Here is a 22,960-nt window from a genome sequence, read left to right as displayed (position 1 = left end):
GTAAAACCCCACTGGACCTCTAGGTTGAAAAATCGTCAATGCAAGTGAATGTGAGAAAATAATTATTTTCCGGTCCAGTTTGAATTGTGCCATGAATGTGAACATACGTTGTCTGTGAATTTTTTATATCATTTTTCATGTTACGAGTTTGACAGTATCTTGTATGATTCTTTGGCTAGCAGTGGTGGAAAAGACATAATGAGAAAGACTACATGTCGCCTATGTGACGTCACCCGATAACACATTTTTCCTTCCACTTGTCAAATCACGGTGCTCATGCTGCGATAATCTATGGAGACAGATCGAGATGCCTGTGTGTTTTGTACCCAAATGTCACCATTCAAACCAAATGGGCTGTTCTTTCTTCAGATTCCCGTCTGATGTAAAAACTAGTTGTAGTCCACAAAGTGCTCTCACACAAAGTCTAACCGTATCAAACTTCTACCCGCTAAATTGTGGCATTCTTCACACGAAAAATGATATTAAAAATTCACAGACAACATATGTTCACATTCATGGCAAAATTCAAACGAGACCAGAAAAGAATTATTTTCTCACATTCACTTGCATTGACGATTTTTCAACCTAGAGGTCCAGTGGGGTTAGCGGAAGGGACTTACCAGCTCTATACTGTCAATGACCGCTTGCAAAGACCCGCCCACTTTAGTTACTGTTGCTATGTCTGACAAGCGACGCCACTCTCACACCACACCAAGTTCTCACGCAGTGAAAAATACATTGCGGATCAGAGAGGAGACTGCGCGCTGACAGACAAGTACTTTTGATATGAAACAAAGTCTCACCTTTCAAATGTAGTCATTTTTTAGAGACATTTAAACAATAAATACCATTTTGTGACTCTTTAATGTGTCTGACAGATCGCTGTAGACTCGAGGCTCAGTTAAAGCTGCTCGTGAACCGATCATCTCTTCCTTCTAGTTAATTTATAGCATTAAAATAAACATAAATGAACATATAAGGAATGTTGTTTTAAAGTGCTAAGACGTCAGTACACTTTGTTTTTCAAATTGAAATCCTCCAATGTTAATCTACTAACTCTCCTGACTGCTTTGTTGGACAAAATGGCGGATTATGATTAGTCAGATCGCCTGTCATTTAAACTCCCTGCGAAGGGTCAATTGAGAATGCCCATGCGCACAATCCTGATCTAATCGACAACTTTGCAGTTGCACATAGGAAAGCCCGGAAAATCCCGCTATAATGTAAGAGAGCATCTTTTTTATGTATTTGGACCTAGGCCTAACAATGTGTTATCGTGCGCTGACACCATGTTTTTTTTTGTTTTTTTGTTTTTTTGTTTTTTTTGTTTTTGGTGAGGCTACTCCTGATTTTGTTAGTCATCTCATCTCTTATATGCTGTGTATGATCATATCCTGCCCTATTCATGGTAGCCTACTTGCAGACATTGCGTCATCAATATCATCAATTGCGTCATCAAGGGGCCCGCCTTGATAATCCTACTTAAGGGCCCAGTGTTGGCTCGTTACGCCACTGAATATAATTGTCTAAACTCCTTATCAAAATTACATATTTACAACAAATTTGACACATATATATGGGCACACTTTGAGTACTACTAATAAAAGTGGTGGAGATCAGGCAAGACTGTAAGAAGACTGCTATAACTGCTAGAAAAAGGTGCTATAACTGTAAAAACGCTTTAAAACCATATATTTCCTATGGTAAACTGCCTGTATTGGCTGTAAATTGACTTTTTCATCTATGATGACAGTTGTTAAATGCTTGCTAAATAAAACTTAATGTCTTTTGATGCTTGTGAGCTTAAAGGCCTTAAAGGCCTTAAATGCTTGAACCCCGATAAATGCTGCTTGCAGCTTTAATTAGGGGTTCAAGCACGAAGTGCTGAAACCCTATTGTAATTGTACTGATTTTTATTATTATTATTAGGGGTTCAAGCACGAAGTGCTGAAACCCTATTGTAATTGTACTGATTTTTATTATTAGGGGTTCAAGCACGAAGTGCTGAAACCCTATTGTAATTGTACTGATTTTTATTAGGGGTTCAAGCACGAAGTGCTGAAACCCTATTGTTATTGTAAGGATTTTTATTATTATTATTATTTTCCCCTAAAACGCATCGTGCAGACCAAACCGTAAGAGCTGGAACCTTGAAAGTTGGCCAAATGGTAGTCCTCAATTTGGGGAGAACGTATCAAAGTATGACCTCGATTGGCCCATAGGTGGCGCTATAGCGACCAAAAGCGCGAAACTGCTCAGAACTCCTAGAACGTATGTCGTAGACTCAAGTGTCTTATATCATTGGAAAGCTGGACGCCTGACGAACAAAACGTATATCTCCGATTTCATTTCCGCCATGATAGATTTTCCGCCATTTTGAATTTTGTCAAAAACCTACTTTTGCGAACTAGTCCCTGGTTTTTCGCCCGATCGGAACCAAACCAGTGCAGAAATGTTCTCTAGAAACTGAAGATCAATAATTATCGAAAAAAAGTCGAAATTTCGATTCACGGTCGCTAAGGGGCGCCAAAACGTATGTTATGGGAGGGGCCTATTTTACTAAAATGGCTATAACTCCAGAAGTAAATGAGGTATCTTCACCAAACTCGGTAAACCTATGTATGAGCTCAATATGAGGTAACAGTAAAAAAATCGCGGCGATTGGCCACATGGTGGCGCTATAATATATAAAAAACATAAAACAGGCTTTAACCACCTGACCGTTAGTCCGATTGACTTGAAAATTGGTATGCAGTGTCTTGGTCCAAGGTGTCATGTATGTGTATGAGGACATTGGCGTATCTAAAAAAACATGGCCGCCATCGGCCAATGAAGTTTGAGCACCTATTAGACAAGGTTAACGGAGGCCGATCGGAACGAAACTCGGTGGGCATGTTCTACTCATGGCCCTAGAGGTCTGTAAGAATTTTAAAAGAAATCGGCCACTAGTTGGCGCTAACGAGTTTTATGGCTCTGTAATCACGTGGTGTTACACTTATTGTCACAAAATGCATACCATTTGATAGATCTCCTCTTGTTGAACAACTTTGCCTCAAGAACCATTGCTGTCAATCAAACCGTTCATTAAATATTCGTAATTATGTTAAAAACGCACTTTTGCGAACTAGTCCCTGGTTTTTCGCCCGATCGGAACCAAACCAGTCTAGGACAATTCTATGGACTCTCTAGGTCAATAATTATCAAAAAAAAGTTGAACTTTTGCATTTTTCGCATGGCTATAACAGGGTCATTTAGAAAATGGGCGTGGTAAAATGCACTCAAAAGCCTATAAATCCTAAACGAAAACTCAGAACTTCACAAAAATTGATGAGCATATGTGTCATAACCTGCTAAAGAAGCATGAAAAATTTTATGAAGATCGGACCATAGTTGGCGCTATAACTGTTAAAACGCTTTAAAACCATATATTTCCTATGGTAAATTGCCTGTATTTGCTGTAAATGGTGTCTTCTATCATCATATAATGTTCATATCATAATGTTCAAAACCAGTGCAGCACAATTCTCTGAACTCTCTAGATCAATAATTATCAGAAAAAAAGTTTAACTTCTTCAAAAGGTGATTTTATATGAATATAATGACATATTAAGCCAATAAGTGGTATTTTACTGCCCCCTGCTGTCATTTCATCATACTACTCCCTAATATTGTTATAAAATTCATATTTAGACTTTATAAAATCATTATTTTAACATTTACAATCACATTTTGTCAAAACTCATCTATTGAGTATTACTATTGACAATTGTGTTACACTGAGATATGGAAATGGACGAAAGTAAATGAATGAAATGAAACGAAAGTAACGGCATTTAAGCCACGCCCCCGAATACAAATTCATTCATAACTCGAAAACGGAAAGTCGTTGCGCGCTCAAATTTTGATGGTGAGGACCTCTCCGGGCTCTTGATCGAAACGTGTCGTCGCGGGCCTCGGTAGCGCGCCCCCCGCGTATCGCGAATCCGCGGGACCCCCGATTTTGAACGGCCATTACTCCCGACCCAGACCACCCCGAACATTGTATGAGAGCTCGTTGGAAAGGGCGCGTCCTTGGCTAGCTTCGATTCAAATGTGGTGTTATTTGCCCTGGGCATTCCAGAGATAATAGCCCGAACAGATATGCCTTATAACAATCATAACTCCCAGCCCCAATCGCCCAAAAACACGTTGATGGTCTCATTCAACAGGGCTCCTCAAGCACTATCTATGCTCTGAGTTTCAGAATTTTTCGCCTTTTGGTTCCTGAGATATAAGTAAAAAAACAAATTCCCATTCATTCATTCAAACACTTCAACTGTAAAATGTAAGCTATAATACCACTGTTGTCCACTAGAGGGAGCAGCAGGATTACGCATGATCTTTTAATTAGCTTCAGTATTGGGAAATAAACAAATGCTTTAAGAAGCAATCTTTTTTATTATGATGTTTTTTTTTTATTATGATATTTTTTTATACATTTTATTTTTTATTATGATTATGAACGGTTTGATTGACATTAGTGATTCTTGAGGCAAAGTTGTTCAAGATGAGGAGATGAAGATATTTTCACAATATCACATCCTAAAAACATTGAAAACATATTTGTCTTTGTGTGTGTGTGTGTGTGTGTGTGTGTGGATGTGTTTGTGTTTGTGTGTGTGTGTGTGTGTGTGTAAGCATGCTTAATGGAAAGAACATGGAGAAACTGCTTTGTTTTACTGGTGGATAAAAAAAGTCTTTCAAATGAAAGTGAGTCAATTAGTGGTCTTCTACTGCCCTCTGCAGGACATTCTACTTAATAAAATATTTTCATCTGTGCTTTTGCATTAGTTTTTGGACTATATAAAATTACTTGCATGAAAATCACCTATTATAACACAGTCATGTTTTGTCAAATTTTATCACTTCATTTTTACTGAGCTCTCAGTTTGAACAATTCTGCCTCTCAGTGATTAATTTGAAATCTGAAAATGGTGTTATACAGAGGAGATTTGCAATTATCATTTTGTTACCTATCTTTTATTTTAAATATCTACATCTACAACAAAATGTGTGTGCATGTGTGTGTTCAAGCATGGTTAGTGTATTAAGTATTATTGTTTAAGTATTATTGTTTTCATTTACATTTTAACCACCAGAAGAAGAACACTCATTGGTTCATTCTGCTCACTAAAATATTATTTTTCATTTTTTTTCCATTTGAAATATTGTTTAAACTTAATAAAATCATTAAAATAACATTTCAAATCATATTTTGTCTGTTTATAAATCCCACAGACTCACATTGGCTGCAATACTAATGTTTTTGTAAAACACAGACCTGATAGTCTAATCTGTGTGTATTGTGCATATATTATTGATATTATTACTATTGCAAATCATGTTATTGTAACTCATATCTTAATAGAATATTATTTGTAATTTTAATTCTTTATTTCTTAATTGTTTTTTTATGATTACTACAGATATTATCACCAAAGATATCAACTACACCTTCACTTTTAGTATTGACACGCTGCACACACAGCACAATCACACACTCACTAATGCATTCAAATAAATGTAATCGTATTGTGCTACTTTATTTGTACATGATTAGAATGAACAGAAATCTAAGAATATTTTTCTTCTTTTGTTAAAGCCATTTCAGACTCCAAGTAAGCATTATATTACTAATCATCTATTTTAAAGGTGCCATACAATTGAAAACTGTATTTATCTTGGCATAGTTGAATGATAAGAGTTCTGGACATGGAACTGACATACCGTGAGCCTCAAACACCATTGTTTCCTCCTTCATGTGTAAATCTCCTGTTTGCAAAAGACCGCTGAAAAATGAGTGAATCCCACCATAACACCGACTGTGACGTTGGAGTCAGGATCATTAATATTTATACCCCCCAAATTTGCATTTTCCAGTCCATGTTCTAGGCCAGGCAGTGTTAATGTGGACCTGCACAGCCGAATCATCAGAAGATCTGCAGGTATTGTGAAGAAGCAAGCAAGGACAATAGTGAAAATGGCAGATCATGGATATAAATGTTATGTCTGAGGCTGTGCTGCGGATTTGAGAACTTTTCATTCCCTTCCCACAAAACTGTCAACAGGCATGGTTGATGTTTACAACAGGATACCTCACCATTTTAATTCAAAGCTGTTAGTTTGCTCTTAACGGAGGCCGATCAGAACGAAACTCGGTGGGCATGTTCGACTCGTGGCCCTAGAGGTCTGTAAGAATTTTTAAAAATCAGCCACTAGTTGATGCTAACAGGTTTTACAGCTATGTAATCACGTGATGCATATCATTTGATAGATCTCCTCATACTGAACAACTTTGCCTCAAGAACTACTGCTGTCAATCAATTTGTTCATTAAATACTTGCGATTATGTTAAAAACCTACTTTTGGGAACTAGTCCTAGGTTTTTCGCCCGATCGGAAATATACCAGTGCAGTACAATTCTCTGGAAGCTCTAGATTATTAATTATATAAAAAACTTTAACTTTACCCATTGGGTAGCCATAACAGGATCATTTAGAAAATGGGTATGGCAAAAAAACACTCAAAAGCCTGTAAATCCTAAACAAAAACTCAGACAACTCACTAAACTGCCTTATGTGCTTAAAGACCCTAAATGCTTGAACCCCGCTAAATGCTGCTTGCAGCTTTAATTATTATTATTAGGGGTTCAAGCACGAAGTGCTGAAACCCTATTGTAATTGTACTGATTAGGGGTTCAAGCACGAAGTGCTGAAACCCTATTGTAATTGTACTGATTTTTATTAGGGGTTCAAGCACGAAGTGCTGAAACCCTATTGTAATTGTACTGATTTTTATTATTATTATTATTCTTCCCTAAAACGCATCGTGCAGCCAAAACCGTAAGGCCTAGAGACGTGATACTTGGTCAAATGGTAGTAGTATTGCTCGCTACTCAGATACACGGACTTAGCCAAATCGGCCCATAGGTGGCGCTACAGCGACCAAAAGCGCGAAACTGCTCAGAACTCCTAGACCGTATGTCGTAGACTCAAGTGTCTTATATCATTGGAAAGCTGGATGCCTGACGAACAAAACGTATATCTCCGATTTCATTTCCGCCATGATAGATTTTCCGCCATTTTGAATTTTGCCAAAAACCTACTTTTGCGAACTAGTCCTAGGTTTTTCGCCCGATCGGAACCAAACCAGTACAGAAATGTTCTCTGGAGTCTGAATATCAATAATTATCGAAAAAAAGTTGAAATTTCGATTCACGAACGCTAAGGGGCGCCAAAACGTACGTTGTGGGAGGGGCCTATTTTACTAAAATGGCTATAACTCCAGAAGTAAATGAGGTATCTTCACCAAACTCGGTACACATGTGTAAGAGGTCAATCTGAGGTCACAGTAAAAAAATCGCGGCGATTGGCCACATGGTGGCGCTATAACATGAAAAAATCATAAAACAGGCTTTAACCACCTGACCGTTAGTCCGATTGACTTGAAAATTGGTATGCAGTGTCTTGGCCCAAGGTGTCATGTATGTCTATGAGGACATTGGTGTATCTCAAAAAACATGGCCGCCATCGGCCAATGAAGTTTGAGCACCTATTAGACAAGGTTAACGGAGGCCGATCAGAACGAAACTCGATGGGCATGTTCAACTCATAGCCCTAGAGGTCTGTAAGAATTTTGAAAGAAATCGGCCACTAGTTGGCGCTAACGAGTTTTACGGCTCTGTAATCACGTGGTGTTACACTTATTGTCACAAAATGCATATCATTTGATAGATCTGCTCATCCTGAACAACATTGCCTCAAGAACCATTGCTGTCAATCAAATCGTTCATTAATTATTTGCGAATATGTTAAAAACCTACTTTTGCGAACTAGTCCCTGGTTTTTCGCCCGATCGGAACCAGACCAGTCTAGGACAATTCTCTGGACTCTCCTGATCAATAATTATCGAAAAAAAGTTGAACTTTTGAATTTTTCGTATGGCTATAATTGGGTCATAAAGAAAATGGGCGTGGCAAAATGCACTCAAAAGCCTATAAATCCTAAACGAAAACTCAGAACTTCACAAAAATTGGTGAGCATATGTGCCATAACATTGTAAACAAGCGTGCAAAATTTCATGGAGATCGGACAATAGCTGGCGCTATAACTGTCAAAAAGCTTTGAAAACCATATATTTCCTATGGTAAATTGCCTGTTTTGGCTGTAAATGGTCTTTTCCATCTATTATTTCAGTGGTTAAAAGCTTTCCAAATAAAACTTAATGTCTTAAATGCTTATGTGCTTAAAGGCCTTAAATGCTTGAACCCCGATAAATGCTGCTTGCAGCTTTAATTATTATTATTATTATTATTCCGCCCTAAAACGCATCGTGCAGCCCAAACCGTAAGAGCTGGAACCTTGAAACTTGGCCAAATGGTAGTCCTCAATTTGGGGAGAACCTATCAAAATATGACCCTGATTGGCCCATAGGTGGCGCTATAATGACCACATTTACTAAATTGCTCATAACTCCTAGACAGTTTGTCCTAGAGTCTCAATTTTAGCATCACTGTGATCCCTGGACAAAATGGCTATCTCCAAATCCCGATCCGAGCAAAAAAAAAAATTTCTATGGGCAATTTAGTGAAAAACCTACTTTTGCAAACTAGTCCTAGGTTTTTGGCCCAATCGGAACCAGACCAGTCTAGCACAGTTCTCTGGAGTCTCTAGATCAATAATTATCGAAAAAAAGTTGAACTTTTGCATTGGCCTGGCTGTAACAGGGTCGTTTAGGAAAGGGGTGGGACAAAAAAACACTCAAAAGCCTATACAACCTAAGGGAAAACCCCAAACTTCACAAAAATCGATGAGCAGATGTGTCAGAACATGGTGAAGACGCATGCCAAGTTTCGTGAAGATCGGACAATAGGTGGCGCTATAACTGTCCAAAACGTCTCTTCTTATTAGGGGTTCAAGCATGAAATGCTGAAACCCTATTGTAATTGTGCTGATTTTTATTATTATTATTATTATTATTATTCCGCCCTAAAACGCATCGTGCAGCCCAAACCGTAAGAGCTGGAACCTTGAAACTTGGCCAAATGGTAGTCCTCAATTTGGGGAGAACCTATCAAAATATGACCCTGATTGGCCCATAGGTGGCGCTATAATGACCACATTTACTAAATTGCTCATAACTCCTAGACAGTTTGTCCTAGAGTCTCAATTTTAGCATCACTGTGATCCCTGGACAAAATGGCTATCTCCAAATCCCGATCCGAGCAAAAAAAAAAATTTCTATGGGCAATTTAGTGAAAAACCTACTTTTGCAAACTAGTCCTAGGTTTTTGGCCCAATCGGAACCAGACCAGTCTAGCACAGTTCTCTGGAGTCTCTAGATCAATAATTATCGAAAAAAAGTTGAACTTTTGCATTGGCCTGGCTGTAACAGGGTCGTTTAGGAAAGGGGTGGGACAAAAAAACACTCAAAAGCCTATACAACCTAAGGGAAAACCCCAAACTTCACAAAAATCGATGAGCAGATGTGTCAGAACATGGTGAAGACGCATGCCAAGTTTCGTGAAGATCGGACAATAGGTGGCGCTATAACTGTCCAAAACGTCTCTTCTTATTAGGGGTTCAAGCATGAAATGCTGAAACCCTATTGTAATTGTGCTGATTTTTATTATTATTATTATTATTATTATTCCGCCCTAAAACGCATCGTGCAGCCCAAACCGTAAGAGCTGGAACCTTGAAACTTGGCCAAATGGTAGTCCTCAATTTGGGGAGAACCTATCAAAATATGACCCTGATTGGCCCATAGGTGGCGCTATAATGACCACATTTACTAAATTGCTCATAACTCCTAGACAGTTTGTCCTAGAGTCTCAATTTTAGCATCACTGTGATCCCTGGACAAAATGGCTATCTCCAAATCCCGATCCGAGCAAAAAAAAAAATTTCTATGGGCAATTTAGTGAAAAACCTACTTTTGCAAACTAGTCCTAGGTTTTTGGCCCAATCGGAACCAGACCAGTCTAGCACAGTTCTCTGGAGTCTCTAGATCAATAATTATCGAAAAAAAGTTGAACTTTTGCATTGGCCTGGCTGTAACAGGGTCGTTTAGGAAAGGGGTGGGACAAAAAAACACTCAAAAGCCTATACAACCTAAGGGAAAACCCCAAACTTCACAAAAATCGATGAGCAGATGTGTCAGAACATGGTGAAGACGCATGCCAAGTTTCGTGAAGATCGGACAATAGGTGGCGCTATAACTGTCCAAAACGTCTCTTCTTATTAGGGGTTCAAGCATGAAATGCTGAAACCCTATTGTAATTGTGCTGATTTTTATTATTATTATTATTATTATTATTCCGCCCTAAAACGCATCGTGCAGCCCAAACCGTAAGAGCTGGAACCTTGAAACTTGGCCAAATGGTAGTCCTCAATTTGGGGAGAACCTATCAAAATATGACCCTGATTGGCCCATAGGTGGCGCTATAATGACCACATTTACTAAATTGCTCATAACTCCTAGACAGTTTGTCCTAGAGTCTCAATTTTAGCATCACTGTGATCCCTGGACAAAATGGCTATCTCCAAATCCCGATCCGAGCAAAAAAAAAAATTTCTATGGGCAATTTAGTGAAAAACCTACTTTTGCAAACTAGTCCTAGGTTTTTGGCCCAATCGGAACCAGACCAGTCTAGCACAGTTCTCTGGAGTCTCTAGATCAATAATTATCGAAAAAAAGTTGAACTTTTGCATTGGCCTGGCTGTAACAGGGTCGTTTAGGAAAGGGGTGGGACAAAAAAACACTCAAAAGCCTATACAACCTAAGGGAAAACCCCAAACTTCACAAAAATCGATGAGCAGATGTGTCAGAACATGGTGAAGACGCATGCCAAGTTTCGTGAAGATCGGACAATAGGTGGCGCTATAACTGTCCAAAACGTCTCTTCTTATTAGGGGTTCAAGCATGAAATGCTGAAACCCTATTGTAATTGTGCTGATTTTTATTATTATTATTATTATTATTATTCCGCCCTAAAACGCATCGTGCAGCCCAAACCGTAAGAGCTGGAACCTTGAAACTTGGCCAAATGGTAGTCCTCAATTTGGGGAGAACCTATCAAAATATGACCCTGATTGGCCCATAGGTGGCGCTATAATGACCACATTTACTAAATTGCTCATAACTCCTAGACAGTTTGTCCTAGAGTCTCAATTTTAGCATCACTGTGATCCCTGGACAAAATGGCTATCTCCAAATCCCGATCCGAGCAAAAAAAAAAATTTCTATGGGCAATTTAGTGAAAAACCTACTTTTGCAAACTAGTCCTAGGTTTTTGGCCCAATCGGAACCAGACCAGTCTAGCACAGTTCTCTGGAGTCTCTAGATCAATAATTATCGAAAAAAAGTTGAACTTTTGCATTGGCCTGGCTGTAACAGGGTCGTTTAGGAAAGGGGTGGGACAAAAAAACACTCAAAAGCCTATACAACCTAAGGGAAAACCCCAAACTTCACAAAAATCGATGAGCAGATGTGTCAGAACATGGTGAAGACGCATGCCAAGTTTCGTGAAGATCGGACAATAGGTGGCGCTATAACTGTCCAAAACGTCTCTTCTTATTAGGGGTTCAAGCATGAAATGCTGAAACCCTATTGTAATTGTGCTGATTTTTATTATTATTATTATTATTATTATTCCGCCCTAAAACGCATCGTGCAGCCCAAACCGTAAGAGCTGGAACCTTGAAACTTGGCCAAATGGTAGTCCTCAATTTGGGGAGAACCTATCAAAATATGACCCTGATTGGCCCATAGGTGGCGCTATAATGACCACATTTACTAAATTGCTCATAACTCCTAGACAGTTTGTCCTAGAGTCTCAATTTTAGCATCACTGTGATCCCTGGACAAAATGGCTATCTCCAAATCCCGATCCGAGCAAAAAAAAAAATTTCTATGGGCAATTTAGTGAAAAACCTACTTTTGCAAACTAGTCCTAGGTTTTTGGCCCAATCGGAACCAGACCAGTCTAGCACAGTTCTCTGGAGTCTCTAGATCAATAATTATCGAAAAAAAGTTGAACTTTTGCATTGGCCTGGCTGTAACAGGGTCGTTTAGGAAAGGGGTGGGACAAAAAAACACTCAAAAGCCTATACAACCTAAGGGAAAACCCCAAACTTCACAAAAATCGATGAGCAGATGTGTCAGAACATGGTGAAGACGCATGCCAAGTTTCGTGAAGATCGGACAATAGGTGGCGCTATAACTGTCCAAAACGTCTCTTCTTATTAGGGGTTCAAGCATGAAATGCTGAAACCCTATTGTAATTGTGCTGATTTTTATTATTATTATTATTATTATTATTCCGCCCTAAAACGCATCGTGCAGCCCAAACCGTAAGAGCTGGAACCTTGAAACTTGGCCAAATGGTAGTCCTCAATTTGGGGAGAACCTATCAAAATATGACCCTGATTGGCCCATAGGTGGCGCTATAATGACCACATTTACTAAATTGCTCATAACTCCTAGACAGTTTGTCCTAGAGTCTCAATTTTAGCATCACTGTGATCCCTGGACAAAATGGCTATCTCCAAATCCCGATCCGAGCAAAAAAAAAAATTTCTATGGGCAATTTAGTGAAAAACCTACTTTTGCAAACTAGTCCTAGGTTTTTGGCCCAATCGGAACCAGACCAGTCTAGCACAGTTCTCTGGAGTCTCTAGATCAATAATTATCGAAAAAAAGTTGAACTTTTGCATTGGCCTGGCTGTAACAGGGTCGTTTAGGAAAGGGGTGGGACAAAAAAACACTCAAAAGCCTATACAACCTAAGGGAAAACCCCAAACTTCACAAAAATCGATGAGCAGATGTATCAGAACATGGTGAAGACGCATGCCAAGTTTCGTGAAGATCGGACAATAGGTGGCGCTATAACTGTCCAAAACGTCTCTTCTTATTAGGGGTTCAAGCATGAAATGCTGAAACCCTATTGTAATTGTGCTGATTTTTATTATTATTATTATTATTATTATTCCGCCCTAAAACGCATCGTGCAGCCCAAACCGTAAGAGCTGGAACCTTGAAACTTGGCCAAATGGTAGTCCTCAATTTGGGGAGAACCTATCAAAATATGACCCTGATTGGCCCATAGGTGGCGCTATAATGACCACATTTACTAAATTGCTCATAACTCCTAGACAGTTTGTCCTAGAGTCTCAATTTTAGCATCACTGTGATCCCTGGACAAAATGGCTATCTCCAAATCCCGATCCGAGCAAAAAAAAAAATTTCTATGGGCAATTTAGTGAAAAACCTACTTTTGCAAACTAGTCCTAGGTTTTTGGCCCAATCGGAACCAGACCAGTCTAGCACAGTTCTCTGGAGTCTCTAGATCAATAATTATCAAAAAAAAGTTGAACTTTTGCATTGGCCTGGCTGTAACAGGGTCGTTTAGGAAAGGGGTGGGACAAAAAAACACTCAAAAGCCTATACAACCTAAGGGAAAACCCCAAACTTCACAAAAATCGATGAGCAGATGTGTCAGAACATGGTGAAGAAGCATGCCAAGTTTCGTGAAGATCGGACAATAGGTGGCGCTATAACTGTCCAAAACGTCTCTTCTTATTAGGGGTTCAAGCATGAAATGCTGAAACCCTATTGTAATTGTGCTGATTTTTATTAGGGGTTCAAGCACGAAGTGCTGAAACCCTATTGTAATTGTACTGATTTTTATTAGGGGTTCAAGCACGAAGTGCTGAAACCCTATTGTAATTGTGCTGATTTTTATTAGGGGTTCAAGCACGAAGTGCTGAAACCCTATTGTAATTGTCCTGATTTTTATTATTATTATTCTGCCGTAAAACGCATCGTGCAGCCCAAACCGTAAGTGCTGGAGACTTGAGACTTTGCCAGAAGGTAGTACAAAAATCGAGGAGAGGTTATCAAATTATGACCCCGATTGGCCAATAGGTGGCGCTATAGTAAGCAAAAGTATAAAATCGCTAATAACTCCTAGACGGTTTGTCGTAGACTCAAGTGTCTTATATCACTATAATCCTTGGATCAAGACGGACAAAACGTATATCTCCGATTTCATTTCCGGTTGGCAAATTTTTCCGCCATTTTGAATTTTGTCAAAAACCTACTTTTGCGAACTAGTCTGTGGTTTTTTGTCCGATCGGAACCAAACCAGTGCAGAAATGTTCTCTGGAGTCTGAATATAAATAATTATCGAAAAAAAGTTGAAATTTCGATTCATGGTCGCTACGGGGTGCCAAAATGTTCGAAGGAGGCGGAGTCAGTTTTACTAAAATTGTTATAACTCGTGAACGAAATGAGATATCTTCACCAAACTTGGTAAACATATGTAGGAGGTCAATTTGAGGTCACAGTAAAAAAATTGCGTCGATTGGCCTCATGGTGGCGCTATAAAATAAAAAAAACGTATAGACACCTGACCGTTTTTCCGAATGACTTGAAATTTGGTGTGCAGTGTCTTGGCCCAAGGGGCCATGTATGTCTAAAAGGATATTGGCGTATCTCGAAAAACATGGCCGCCATTGGCAAATGAGGTTTGAGCACCTATTAACGAAGTCCGATCGGAACGAAACTCGGTGGGCATGTTCGGCTCAAGCCCCTAGAGGTCTGTAAGAATTTTGAAAGAAATCGGCCACTAGTTGGCACAAACGAGTTTTAAGGCTCTGTAATCACGTGGTGTTACACTTATTGTCACAAAATGCATATCATTAGATAGATCTGCTCATGCTCAACAACTTTGCCTCAAGAACCACTAATGTCAATCAAACCATTCATTAATTATTCGCGAATATGTTAAAAACCTACTTTTGCGAACTAGTCCTAGGTTTTTTGCCCGATCGGAACCAGACCAGTCTAGGGCAATTCTCTGGACTCTCTAGATCAATAATTATCGAAAAAAAGTTGAACTTTTGCATTTGGGTGGCTGTAATAGGGTCATTTATAAAATGGGTGTGGCAAAATACACTAAAGAGCCTATAAATCATATATAAAAAAACTCAGAACTTCACAAAAATTGGATGAGCGTATGTGACCTAACATCATTAATAACCATGCGAAATGTTATGGAGATCGGACCATAGGTGGCGCTATAACTGTTAAAAAACTTTAAAACCATATATTTCCTATGGTAAATTGCCTGTATTGGCTGTAAATGGTCTTTTCCATCTATAATCATATAATTTTCATATAATAATGTTCAAAACTAGTGCAGTACAATTCTCTGGACTCTCTAGATCAGTAATTATCAGAAAAAGTTGAACTACTTCATTTGTATGGCTATAATAGGGTCACTTCAAAATGTGGCCTTGACCAAGTCTCCCCGAAAGCCTATATCTCTTCAATGAATGCTCAGAGCTTCTTCAAAACAAGTCATAACATGTGAAATATCACTCTAAACAAAAATGAACCTTTTCAGACAGATCAGTCAAAATTTGCCTCTATAACAGTTAAAAAGGTGAAAATGATATGAATATAATGGCATATTAAGCCAATAAGTGGTATTCTACTGCCCCCTGCTGTTTAAAATAGTCATTTTGTCATATTGTTGTAGAATTCATATTTAGACGTTATAGAATAACTCTTTTAACATTTACAATCACATGTAGTCAAATTCATCTATTGAAGTATTACTACTAACAATTGTCACATTGAGGAAAGTGAATCCTGAAGGAGATTTGCAGTAAACAGTTTGATCACATCATATACTTCAAATGTCTGTATCTACAACAGAATGTGTGTGTGTAGTCTTAGGTTTCTGAATAAATTCTGAATGATCTGATTAATAGCTTACAAAGACTTTGTGAAATGTTTATAGACCATTCAAATATATTTTCATAATGACATATCCCAATAGCATTGAAAAAACAACAACAACATTTGTCTTTGTGTGTGTGTGTGTGTGTGTGTGTGTGTGTGTGTGTGTGTAAACATGCATTATGGAGTTAAAATGGAAAAACTGGTTTGCTTTAGTGCAGAAAAATGGTGAAAATCAAGAAGTTTAAAGTGAAAGTGAGCCAATAAGTGGTCTTCTACTGCCCTCTGCTGGCCATTCTACTTATTAATGAAGTCTACTCACATATGCTTTTGCATTCATTAGACACTAAAAATCACTTATATAACAATAAAACACTAAAAAATCACTTATATAACAATTACTATTGTAGCACAATCATATTTTGTCAGAGTTTATCACTTCATTTTTACTGATACTTCACATAATTGCTAGCAATGTGGTAAATCATGGTAAATCACACTAAAAACATGGTAAATCATAATAAATAATACTAGAATGTGGTGTATCAAGGTAAATCATACTACAATCCTGGTACATCATTCTAGAACTGGTACATCATTCTAGAACATGGTATATCATGGTACATCATGCTAGAACATGGTAAATCATGGTAAACTATGCTAGAACAGGGTAAATCATGGTAAGCCATGATAAATCATAATAAACTATGGTAAATCATGTTAGAATGTGGTATATCATGGTAAATCATGCTAGAACATGGTAAATCATGGTAAACTATGCTAGAACAGGGTAAATCATGGTAAACTATGATAAATCATGGTAAACTATGATAAATCATGATAAACTATGGTAATCCATGCTTGAATCACAGTAAACAATGGTAAATCATACTAGAATGTAGTATATCATGGTAAATTATGCTAGAATATGGCAAATCGTGCTAGAATCATAGTAAATAATACTAGAATATGCTAAATTGTTGTGGGAGGAGCCTATTTTACTAAAATGGCTATAACTCAAGAAGTAAATGAGATATCTTCACCAAACTCAGTACACATGTGTATGGGTTCAATTTGAGGTCACAGTAAACAATTCTATGGAGATCGGACCATAGGTGGCGCTATAACTGTTAAAAAGCTTTAAAACCATATATATCACATGGTAAATTGCCTGTATTGGCTGTAAATGGTCTTTTCCATCTATTATGTCAGTGGTTACATGCTTATTAAATAAATCTTAATAACTTTTGATGCTTTTGTGCTTAAATGCCTTAACTGCTTGAACCCCGATAAATGCTGCTTGCAGCTTTAATTATTATTATTATTATTATTATTATTATTCCGCCGTAAAACGCATCGTGCAGCCCAAACCGTAAGAGCTGGAACTTTGAAACTTTGACAGATGGTAGTACAAAAATCGAGGAAAGGTTCAGAGATTATGACCCCGATTGGCCCATAGGTGGCGCTATAACAACCAAAAGCGCGAAACTGCTCATAACTCCTAGACCGTATGTCGTAGACTCAAGTGTCTTATATCATTGGAAAGCTGGACGCCTGACGAACAAAACGTATATCTCCGATTTCATTTCCGCCATGATAGATTTTCCGCCATTTTGAATTTTGTCAAAAATCTACTTTTGCGAACTAGTCCCTGGTTTTTTGCCCGATTGGAACCAAACTAGTGCAGAAATGTTCTCTGGAGACTGAATATCAATAATTATCGAAAAAAAGTGGAAATTTCGATTCACGGTCGCTAAGGGGCGCCAAAACGTATGTTGTGGGAGGGGCCTATTTTACTAAAATGGCTATAACTCCCGATGTAAATGAGGTATCTTCACCAAACTTGGTACACATGTGTATGAGCTTACTCTGGGGTCACAGTAAAAAAATCGCGACGATTGGCCTCATGGTGGCGCTATAAAATGAAAAAAACATAAAACAGGCTATAACCACCTGACCGTTAGTCCGATTGACTTGAAAATTGGTATGCAGTGTCTTGGTCCAAGGTGCCATGTATGTGTATGAGGACATTGGCGTATCTCAAAAAACATGGCCGCCATTGGCCAACGAAGTTTGAGCACCTATTAGACAAGGTTAACGGAGGCCGATCGGAACGAAACTCAATGGGCATGTTCGGCTCATGGCCCTAAAGGTCTGTAAGAATTTTGAAAGAAATCGGCCACTAGTTGGCGCTAACGAGTTTTACGGCTCTGTAATCACGTAGTGTTACAAATATCCACACAATATGCATATCATTTGATAGATCTCCTCATCCTGAACAACTTTGCCTCAAGAACCATTGCTGTCAATCAAACTGTTCATTAATTATTCATTAATATGTTAAAAACCTACTTTTGCGAACTAGTACTAGGTTTTTTGCCCGATCGGAACCAGACCAGTCTAGGACAATTCTCTGGACTCTCTAGATCAATAATTATCAAAAAAAAGTTGAACTTTTGCATTTGGATGGCTGTAATAGGGTAATTTATAAAATGGGCGTGTCAAAATACATTAAAAAGCCTATAAATCCTAAATAAAAACTCAGAACTTCACAAAAATTGGTCAGCATATGTGACATAACATCATTAACAAGCATGAAAAATTCTATGGAGATCGGACGATAGGTGGCGCTATAACTGTTAAAAAGCTTTAAAATCATATATTTCCTATGGTAAACTGCCTGTATTGGCTGTAAATGGTCTTTTCCATCTCTGATCATATAATTTTCATATCATAATGTTCAAAACTAGTGCAATACAATTCTCTGGACTCACTAGATCAATAATTGTCAGAAAAAGTTGAACTACTTCATTTGGATAGCTATAATAGGTTCACTTCAAAATCTGGCCTTTACCAAGTGTCCCCGAAAGCCTATATCTCTTTAATCAATGCTCAGACCTTCTTAAAAACAAGTCAGAACGTGTGAAATATCACCCTGAACAAGCATGAAAATTTTCAGACAGATCGGACAAAATTTGCCTCTATAACAGTTAAAAAGGTGAAAATGATATGATTTAATGGCATGTTAAGCCAATAAGTGGTATTTTACTGCCCCCTGCTGTTTAAAATAGTCATTTTCTCATATTGGTATTGGTATCAGCCATGGTAAATCATGATAAATGATGTGTGTGTGTGTGTGTGTGTGTGTGTGTGTGTGTGTGTGTGTGTGTGTGTGTGTGTGTGTGTGTGTGTGTGTGTGTGGTACAAATAAAACAAAGGTTTTATTTTCCAACATGAAAACAAACATAACAGAGTGCTAGTGCACAAACAATAACCGACAATGATAATGGATGAGAGGGGAACTTAAATACACAGATCAAGACAAGGACAACAGGTGACGGTTATGATGATGAGGAGCAGGTGATGATGAGGAGGGTGATGAGGAGCAGGTGCAGGTGATGACGACAGATGGTGAATGTGATGAAGACAGAAGGTGAATGTGATGAAGGTGAATGTGACACCAATATCACTGAAACATTTGTGTGTGTGTGTGTGTGTGTGTGTGTGTGTAGCATTATTGTGTGTAGCATATGTAGCAAGTATGCATTATTGAGTTAACATGGAAACACTGGTTTGCTTTAGTGCAGAAAACTGGTCAAAATCATGAGGTTTAAAGTGAAAGTGAGCCAATAAGTGGTCTTCTACTGCCCTCTGCTGGCCCTTCTACTTATTAATTAAATTTTTCCACATGTGCTTGCATTTATACTTGAATACACACTAAAAATCACTTATATAGCAATAACTATTATAACACAATCATATTTTGTCAGTGTTAATCACTTTATTTGCACTGACACTTCAAATAATTGCTAGTAATGTGATAAATCAGGCTAGAAACATGGTAAATCAAAGTAAATAATACTAGATTGTCGTTTATCTCCTGGTAAATAATACTAGAACGTGGTATATCATGGTAAATCATGGTTAACTATGCTGTGTGTGTGTGTGTGTATGTGTGTGTGTGTGTGTGTGTGTGTGTGTGTGTGTGTGTGTGTGTGTGTGTGTGTGTGTGTGTAAGCATGCATTGAGTTAACATGGAAAAACTGGTTTGCTTTAGTGCAGAAAACTGGTTTAAAGTGAAAGTGAGCCAATAAGTGGTCTTCTAGTGCCCTCTGCTGGCCATTCTACTTAATAATGAAATATTTTACATGTGCTTTTGCATTCATACTTGGACACACACTAAAAATCACGTATATAACTAACTATTATAACACAATAATATTTTGTCAGTGTTCATCACCTCATTTGCACTGACACTTCACATAATTGCTAGTAATGTGGTTAATCATGCTAGAAACATTGTAAATCATAGTAAATAATACTGAAATGAGGTGTATCAAGGTAAATCATGCTAGAATCCTAATAAATCATTCTGGAACATGGTATATGATAGTAAATCATGCTAGAATCATATTAAATAATTCTAGAATGTGGCAAATCGTCGTGGGAGGAGCCTATTTTACTCAAATGGCTATAACTCAAGAAGTAAATGAGATATCTTCACCAAACTCAGTACACATGTGTATGGGTTCAATTTGAGGTCACAGTAAACAATTTTATGGAGATCGGACCATAGGTGGCGCTATAACTGTTAAAAAGCTTTAAAACCATATATATCCCATGGCAAATTGCCTGTATTGGCTGTAAATGGTCTTTTCCATCTATTATGTCAGTGGTTACATGCTTGCTAAATAAATCTTAATAACTTTTGATGCTTTTGTGCTTAAATGCCTTAAAGGCCTTAACTGCTTGAACCCCGATAAATGCTGCTTGCAGCTTTAATTATTATTATTTTTCTTCTGCCGTAAAACGCATCGTGCAGCCCAAACCGTAAGTGCTAGAGACTTGAAACTTTGCCAGATGGTAGTACAAAAATCGAGGAGAGGTTATCAAAATATGACCCCGATTGGCCCATAGGTGGCGCTACAGTGCAAAAAACAAAAAAAAATCATATTTTTGCTTAAATCTCATTAACCGTTTGTCACAGACTCAAGTGTCTTATATCATTGGAATCCTTGGGTCAAGCCGAACAAAAAACGCCTCAAGGATTTCATTTCCGGTATGCAAATTTTCCGCCATTTTGAATTATGTCCAAAACCTACTTTTGCGAACTAGTCCCTGGTTTTGTGTCCGATCGGAACCAAACCAGTGCAGAAATGTTCTCTGGAGTCAGAATATCAATAATTATCGAAAAAAAGTTGAAATTTCGATTGACGTCGCTAAGGGGCGCCAAAATGTTTGAAGAAGGCGGAGCCTATTTTACTAAAATGGCTATAACTCCAGAAGTAAATGAGGTATATTCACCAAACTCGGTACACCTGTGTAAGAGGTCAATCTGAGGTCATAGTAAAAAGATTGCGGCGATTGGCCACATGGTGGCGCTATAACATGAAAAAAACATAAATCAGGCTGTAACCACCTGACCGTTAGTCCGATTGACTTGAAAATTGGTATGCAGTGTCTTGGTCCAAGCTGTCATGTATATCTATGAGGACATTGGTGTATCTCAAAAAACATGGCCGCCATCGGCCAATGAAGTTTGAGCACCTATTAGACAAGGTTAACGGAGGCCGATCGGAACAAAACTCGGTGGGCATGTTCGACTCATGGCCCTAGAGGTCTGTAACAATTTTGAAAGAAATCGGCCACTAGTTGGCGCTAACGAGTTTTATGGCTCTGTAATCACGTGGTGTTACACTTATCATCACAAAATGCATATCATTTGATAGACCTGCTCATGCTGAACAACTTTGCCTCTAGAACCATTGCTGTCAATCAAACAGTTTATTAATTATTCACGAATATGTTAAAAACCTACTTTTGCGAACTAGTCCCTGGTTTTTTGCCCGATCGGAACCAAACGAGTCTAGGACAATTCTCTGGACTCTTTAGATCAATAATTATCAAAAAAAGTTGAACTTTTGCATTTTTCGCATGGGTATAATTGGGTCATAAAGAAAATGGGCGTGGCAAAATGCAAACAAAAGCCTATAAATCCTAAACAAAAACTCAGAACATCACGAAAATTGGTGAGCATATGTGCCATAACATTCTAAATAAGCATGCAAAATTGTATGTAGATCGGATGATAGTTGGCGCTATAACTGTTAAAAAGCAATGGTAAATTGCCTGTATTGGCTGTAAATGGACTTTTCAATCTATTATTTCAGTGGTTAAAAGCTTTCTAAATAAATCTTAATGTCTTGAATGCTTAAATGCCTTAAAGGCCTTAAATGCTTGAACCCCGATAAATGCTGCTTGCAGCTTTAATTAGGGGTTCAAGCACGAAGTGCTGAAACCCTATTGTAATTGTACTGATTTTTATTATTATTATTTTTCTTCTGCCGTAAAACGCATCGTGCAGCCCAAACCGTAAGTGCTAGAGACTTGAAACTTTGCCAGATGGTAGTACAAAAATCGAGGAGAGGTTATCAAAATATGACCCCGATTGGCCCATAGGTGGCGCTACAGTGCAAAAAACAAAAAAAAATCATATTTTTGCTTAAATCTCATTAACCGTTTGTCACAGACTCAAGTGTCTTATATCATTGGAATCCTTGGGTCAAGCCGAACAAAAAAGGCCTCAAGGATTTCATTTCCGGTATGCAAATTTTCCGCCATTTTGAATTATGTCCAAAACCTACTTTTGCGAACTAGTCCCTGGTTTTGTGTCCGATCGGAACCAAACCAGTGCAGAAATGTTCTCTGGAGTCAGAATATCAATAATTATCGAAAAAAAGTTGAAATTTCGATTGACGGTCGCTAAGGGGCGCCAAAATGTTTGAAGAAGGCGGAGCCTATTTTACTAAAATGGCTATAACTCCAGAAGTAAATGAGGTATATTCACCAAACTCGGTACACCTGTGTAAGAGGTCAATCTGAGGTCATAGTAAAAAGATTGCGGCGATTGGCCACATGGTGGCGCTATAACATGAAAAAAACATAAATCAGGCTGTAACCACCTGACCGTTAGTCCGATTGACTTGAAAATTGGTATGCAGTGTCTTGGTCCAAGCTGTCATGTATATCTATGAGGACATTAGTGTATCTCAAAAAACATGGCCGCCATCGGCCAATGAAATTTGAGCACCTATTAGACAAGGTTAACGGAGTCCGATCGGAACAAAACTCGGTGGGCATGTTCGACTCATGGCCCTAGAGGTCTGTAAGAATT

Source organism: Squalius cephalus (assembly GCF_949319135.1).
Source record: "Squalius cephalus genome assembly, chromosome: 17".
Lineage (NCBI taxonomy): Eukaryota > Metazoa > Chordata > Actinopteri > Cypriniformes > Leuciscidae > Squalius > Squalius cephalus.
This window is presented reverse-complemented; position numbering follows the sequence as displayed.